General features: G+C 41.7%; 1 long non-coding RNA gene across 1 annotated transcript; it reads left to right on the plus strand.

Annotated features, from left to right (window-relative positions):
* Positions 1-3,326: 3,326 nt before the first annotated feature.
* On the plus strand, positions 3,327-4,201 carry LOC139068936 (uncharacterized). Its single transcript, XR_011520183.1, has 3 exons — positions 3,327-3,430; positions 3,560-3,782; positions 3,849-4,201. It is a non-coding gene; the product is annotated as an uncharacterized lncRNA (long non-coding RNA).
* The last annotated feature ends 2,360 nt before the right edge of the window (positions 4,202-6,561 follow it).

Below are 6,561 nucleotides of genomic sequence, written 5' to 3' on the forward strand. Positions count from 1 at the left end.
TGCTAATTATTATTATTATTATTATTATTATTATTATTATTATTATTGATAAAGGCTAAAATCAAAGAGAAACACCTAAAAACGAACTATGAAATGAACTATACCCAACATCATGTCTAAAGTCACCCACTGGAGCTGTGGAAGGGCTTTAAGCTGCTGTGATCAGGTGACAGCTTATCTTCTGGACCAGTACCACTCAGCTGAAGTAAACTGGATCTTGAAGCCGTTTCTTCCTTCCTTTTCTTTCTTTTGTTCATTTAAAGAATAATTTTGTCTTCGTGATTGGAATCACTTCACAGTTTTGGTTCTGAAATAGGAAAATATTTAGCATTTTTGCAATGATTTATGTTTATGTTTATTTATTTAGCAGGCGCTTTTATCCAAAGCGATTTACAATTTATAACCTATAGGGCATGTTGTGATCTGTGGGGGAAACCGGAGTACCCGGAGGAAACCCACGCATGCATGGGGAGAACACGCAACTCCACGCAGAAAGGCCTCAGCCGAGTTTCGAACGTGCGACCTTCGTGCTGCGAGGCAACAGTGCTAACAACTGCTCCACCATGCAGCCCGGATTTACCATAGGATGATAAATGCAATCAGTCATAATTGTCATAGCTCACTATTTTCTTTAGTTTATTAGTTGATTATGATCTAAAATGCAAAATTAGTTTGAGCCCTTCAGCAAAAATACACAGAATAATAGCTTTAAAGGGGGCAGGAAGTTACAATGGTTCATGGGATCCATGACTGGCAGGGGCCCCAAAACGTTATTTAAACTTTAACAGAATTAATAAAAATTAAGTTCACAGGGCCCAAAAAATCCCCGGCGGCTCCCCTGCCATTGAGATGCTTACATCACATCACAGCTGGTGAGTCAAGTCGTAGGAGGTCAGATGGGAGTCGCTGGAGGGGATTTTCCTAATTTGCACCAACGTTACATTAAAACAGTCTAAAACAACATCAAACTGGATTCCTCCACACACACACACACACACACACACACACACACACACACACACACACACACACACACACACACACACACACACACACACACACACACACACACACCCCTGCATGAAAGTCATGTGGCATAAATCTTATGAAATCTCAGACTTTTGCTGCTCATCTACCTCACTGTTTTCTGTTTTCATGCTCAGCTGATCACAGTATTCTTTCTTCAGTCATGACTCACATAATTATTAAGTCATGTTGGAGAAAACTGATCCTCAGACATCAAAATCACAGCAAATTGAACAAGTTTACCGATAAGATTTATCATGGCAGTCATTAGATCTTTGCCTTTGGGGCAACACTTTGCTCTTGGAGATACATTTGGAGACTGTTAGCTAAATGTTTCTGAACATAATGTCTACATGCTGATGCAGACAGTTGATAGTGCTGTTGTCTCACAATGAGACGGTAGCAGGTTTAATTCTCAGCTTCAGTCTCTTTGTGTGGAGCTTGTACGTTCTGGTTTCCTCCCACAGATCAAAAACATGCATGTTAGGTTAATTATTAGTCGCTTCAGATGAAAGTAGTTATTTGCAGTACGAATGCTTAACTGTTGAAGTCAGACACCTCTGACGCTAACAAACAGAAATCACACGACTAGCTTTTGAACACAAACACACTCACACAACTCTCACCCCTTACGTCGGCTGTCATCCCTAGGCCCCGCCCCTCTGATACGAGAACATGCATTGCCAGAATAAACAAGATGGTGCTAAACACCAGTCCGTGTCTTTAAATGGGGTTTTTTCTCTGGTAGTTTGTCCTAAAGTTGAAGTGGTAGCAGCTGGCTGTTTCTCCTTCTCTGATATTATTGAGCGTAGAACCTCTCACACCAGTGGTGTTCCGTATGTGAGTGCAGAATGAATCGAGGATTATTTTGATTTATTTTAATCTCCACAATATAAATGCAGATGTTAGGGTGTTGTTCAGAAACATGAAAAACTTGTTTAAGCTAGCTTGCAGGTTTGCCATTGTAGCTTTGATTTTACAGACGGTGAAATAAAATTTGGCGTGGTAGTGGCTATAGATGTACCGTAATTTCCGGACTATAGAGCGCACCTCAATATAAGCCGCACCAACAAAAAAAAGGTTTTCGACACTCACACGCCGTACTCGAATACAAGCCGCGGCGCAGCAGACACATGCAGGTCTCCGGCGTACAGCGCATGTACGGCCATAACATAAGATAATTAGACAGAAAGATACTGCGGCTACACGGAGGTTTTACGTTGTTGTTTTAATTCAACAAAACGAATTTTAAACACGGGTGAACTGCCTGCAAGTTTAGAATAGAAAACAGCACTGATAGCATTCATATTTCTGGATGGTTATAAAATAAAAACAGAACTGACACGTTATTACCGGTAATTTGCATGTTTAGAAGAAAAGAACAGCGCTGACACAGCATTAATAAGCCCTGGATGATTAGAAAATAAAAACTGCACACAAAACATGCCTGGTTAGTAAATAAAACACACTTGCCTACCAGAAAAAGTAATTCGCTCTCATCTTACTCTAGCGCACTAAAGCCATTAAAGTCCTCTTCTTCCATGTCGGGAGTTGAACAGCTTCAGAAGAGCTTCGTCACACACCTTTTCTGTGGCGATGTCATGTCACTGTCCGTGTTGCTGTCATCATCCCCAGGTGAAGATGGCTTGAATGAGTTCTTCCCGCTGCCGTCTCCAGCGCCGAACCTTGGATTCATTCATGCCAAGCTTACGTGCGGCAGCACTGTTTCCCTCCTTTACTGCCAGATCGATGGCCTTCAACTTAAATGAAGGCATGATGTTCTGAGGTTTGCTTGTTAACACCCCTTAACATGGCACGTCCCAGTTGGCCAAGAAATCATAATATGAGAATATTAAAACAGAGCTCACTTGACGGTCAGTCAGTTCTAGAGAAAGCTACGGACAGGCCATCCGGAGCGAACCCTCTTTAACCCAGAGTGTTTTTGACAAGCTGTCAAAAACCCTGCTACACGCTGAAGCTGACACAGCAAACGGTTCCTGCAGAACGAGCTGATACAGTTCAGACTCCCTAAGAGTCCTTCTAGACGCAAACTATTTTATCTATCTGTTGTGACTCAGAAACATCTCGGACTGGAAAGTCGGTGCTGCGGTTGATCTACCAAACCTTGGTGCCCAGAGGTCATCCGACCTCCCTGACCTCCGGATCCGCAAAGAGGGTCTCAAAAGAAAGGGCGAGGTAGACACACAGATTGCGTCTGATGTGGTTTTTGTCACGGTCCGTGGTGAGCCTCCTGCATTTCACCTGTATTTTCTGAGCAATGTTTTCAGGTGGGCGTGTCTGAGAGTCTGAGAGTCTCCAGCTGCAGCCAATCCAGTCATTACGGCCCAGGGGATTTAAGGAGCAGTGTGGCACTTCACTTCGCCGGATGATTACTCTATCTTGGGTAGCTCTAGCCTTAACCTGTCTTGATCCTGTGAAATTTCTAGTTCCTAGTCACTAACCTGTATTTGAAGCTCTGCTTGATTTCTGTCGTCAGAAGAAACCCTGATAATCCTCCCCTGCTCTGCTCCAGGTTTCTCTTTCACACTCCACCACCTCCATAACCAGCTTGGACTCCTGCACACCAGATCACGCCGTCTCCTCCCCTGGCCGCTCGCTCTCAGCCGCTCACCTGCCTCCACCAAACCGCTGCTCCTACCTACTCTCTGGACCAACAGTCCCATCACCTTCTGGAGCTTTCCTGCTCACCCGGACCTGACCAGTCCCTCCGGAGGTTCTCACCACTACTGCAATCAGTAAGCTCCACTCCCAATATCATTCTCCGTCATTCCTCCATATAATCATTTTGTCTCCCTCCTCAGAGTTCCATCCTGAAATCTTGCTGCCAGCCTGCCCGTCGTCTGTTCCCCTCGTTGCCCTTCAGTACATAATAAAGTCGTTTTACTTACCAGTTCCTGTGTGGTGATTCTGCATGTCGTGGGTCAAAAGATTGCCGCCCGCCATGACAGTTTTGATAAGAACCAACTTCATAGCTTAATGCAAACCAAATTCCTTTTCACACCCAGAACTCAGTTCTTCTAGATACAAGGTTCTGATAAACACACACCATTAAATCACCATACATCACATCCATCCTCTTAGATTCATCCATCACAGTAGCCTTGGTTAACTTGTCGTGTGTTTATTTGTTTAGAAAATAAATTTCTTATCTTTTATAAACTTGACTCTGTCTGAATTGAGACAAAGTGTGTTGATGCCTGGAAAAAGCAAAGAATCCTAGAATCTTCTGATTAAACATACAAAGACCAAGCAGGTTAATATTCTATATTTATATAGAATATTACAGTTTATTGGTCATAAGTAAAGGTAATATATTAAGCTTAAAAGCAACAACATTTACCCTCTACAGCAGAGATGAACATCTTAAACATGAGATTTGATAAATTACAATAAGAAGGCGGTTTAGTGTAGTGGATGGTATCAGAAACGCACGGCATGATCCAATTTATATGTAGTAATATAAAAATTAGAAACTGATGTTGATGTTTGGACTGTTCAAGGATCTGGGGCACACTGGTGTCTCCACCCTGTAAATCCCACGCAGACAGGTGCAGCGGATTAAACAGAACAAAGTGAAAGTCAGTATGAAGGTTAGACAAAATTGACACTTGCTGTCTTCTATCTGAACACACACTCCATAGAGTTACACACACACACATGCTTATCTGAAACTTGAGTTGAATCCACTGAGATGAGGGTGATGAGGGTGTCATCAAGAAATATCTTGTCTAAATAATTCTCTGAATTCAGAGCCCATTATTACATTTTCAGACTGATCACCATGATCCTGATTAAGTGGAGGGCGGAGCCAGTAGTGACAAATTTGGTGTCTCATAAAAAGTGAGTCAACTGTAACGGCATCTGAAGCAACGCCAACAACCACTGCAGGTATTTAAACTTCATCCAGCCAACAAACATGGCCTAACATAACTCAGATAATATGAATGACTTCTAGTTTTGTTCTACATAAAACGATAAAATTAAAAATGATCGTGTTTGATTTGAGTTTGTCATGGATCCTGACCAACTGTAGCTGATCAACAGTGTGTGATGATACTTAGATATGATATTTAGCCACACGATACACAGACACCTACAAAACCCAGGTGGCCAAATACTTGCACTTGATTTCAGAATCCAATACACCTTTCTTTGCACACTAACTTTAGCAAAACAGTGGAATTTAGCCTCAGAATGGTTTCAGTTTACAAGGAGCATGCAGTCAGTCCACAAGCACCAGGTTTTAAAATGCTGGTAAAACTGCACAGATGTTGCTTCAGTTTTACGGATAACTGCATGCAAAATATGCAGTCCACTGTTTTCACACTTTATTAACATTAATGTTACAGTTTTTTACAGACGTTAGGACCCATTTCTCAATACTAATGTCACTTTTGCTAGATACTTCACACAGTTCTCCTAACTGAGTTTCAGCTTGGCAAAACAGTTCATTTCACATTCAAAATGCACTAAAACCACCAAAACACTTCATTCAGCTCTCAAATAAACACATTCCTCCAGAACACTAGCAAAGGTTGACAGCCGACAAACACACTTTGTCACCCACAAAACAAAGACCTAAAAAAACACTAACAACGTGTAGCATTACATTTTCTTGTGTAAAACAAGGACACATCTCTGTTCATACTTCCAATAGATGTTACTGAAATGAATCAGACATGATGCAGAATTAGTCAATATTTCATGTTGTTCATTTATTTTTAATGGTATTTGTTTTTGCACTAAGTACTTCCAAAACACAAGACTTTGTAAACACAGCGTCCACTGATACAGATTCAATATGCTAATCTACTCGGTCTTCTCCATTTGGCCACAGGTTCTCATCCACATCACATCTTATGTCATCTAGGGCAATACACCTAGGAAAGAATCTTCTGGCATGCCTGATCCATCCCTGGCAATCTACTGCTGGTATGTCCAGGCATCCAGCATGCATTGCATCCAGAAGGGACATTTGATCATGTGGATGATGGTCGAACACCTTCCACCGCCATGAGGCAAAGAATTCCTCTATGGGGTTGAGGAATGGAGAGTAAGGTGGGAGGAAAAGTGACTCCATTCTGGGATAGGCCACAAACCACTCTGTGACTGCATGGGAGTGGTGAAATGCCACATTGTCCCATACAATTATATATGTTGGCGTTGACTACTTTTATAATGACATTGAAAGTGTAACACCTGTGCAGCTGTTCATCTACAATTAGAGTCAGCTGTGGCTGGTTAAACTGCATTTGTGTTTCAATAACATATTGCTGTTGAATTTTGCTGTCATATTCAGTTTTGCAGTACGTTATTGTTTTGAACATAAGTTTTACAGTTTTGTGAACAGTATGTAAGCAAGTGCAAAATGTCCTGTTAGTACAATGATTTTTGGCAGTTGTTGTGTCTGAGTGAGAAGGGACTTCTTGACATTTGAGAGATGTAGTCACTCAATGCATTTTGTGCCAAAGCAATGATAACTGATCCTCAGTTTGGCCCATATAGACTTCTGTT

Source organism: Nothobranchius furzeri, chromosome 3, assembly GCF_043380555.1.
Source record: "Nothobranchius furzeri strain GRZ-AD chromosome 3, NfurGRZ-RIMD1, whole genome shotgun sequence".
Taxonomy (NCBI): domain Eukaryota; kingdom Metazoa; phylum Chordata; class Actinopteri; order Cyprinodontiformes; family Nothobranchiidae; genus Nothobranchius; species Nothobranchius furzeri.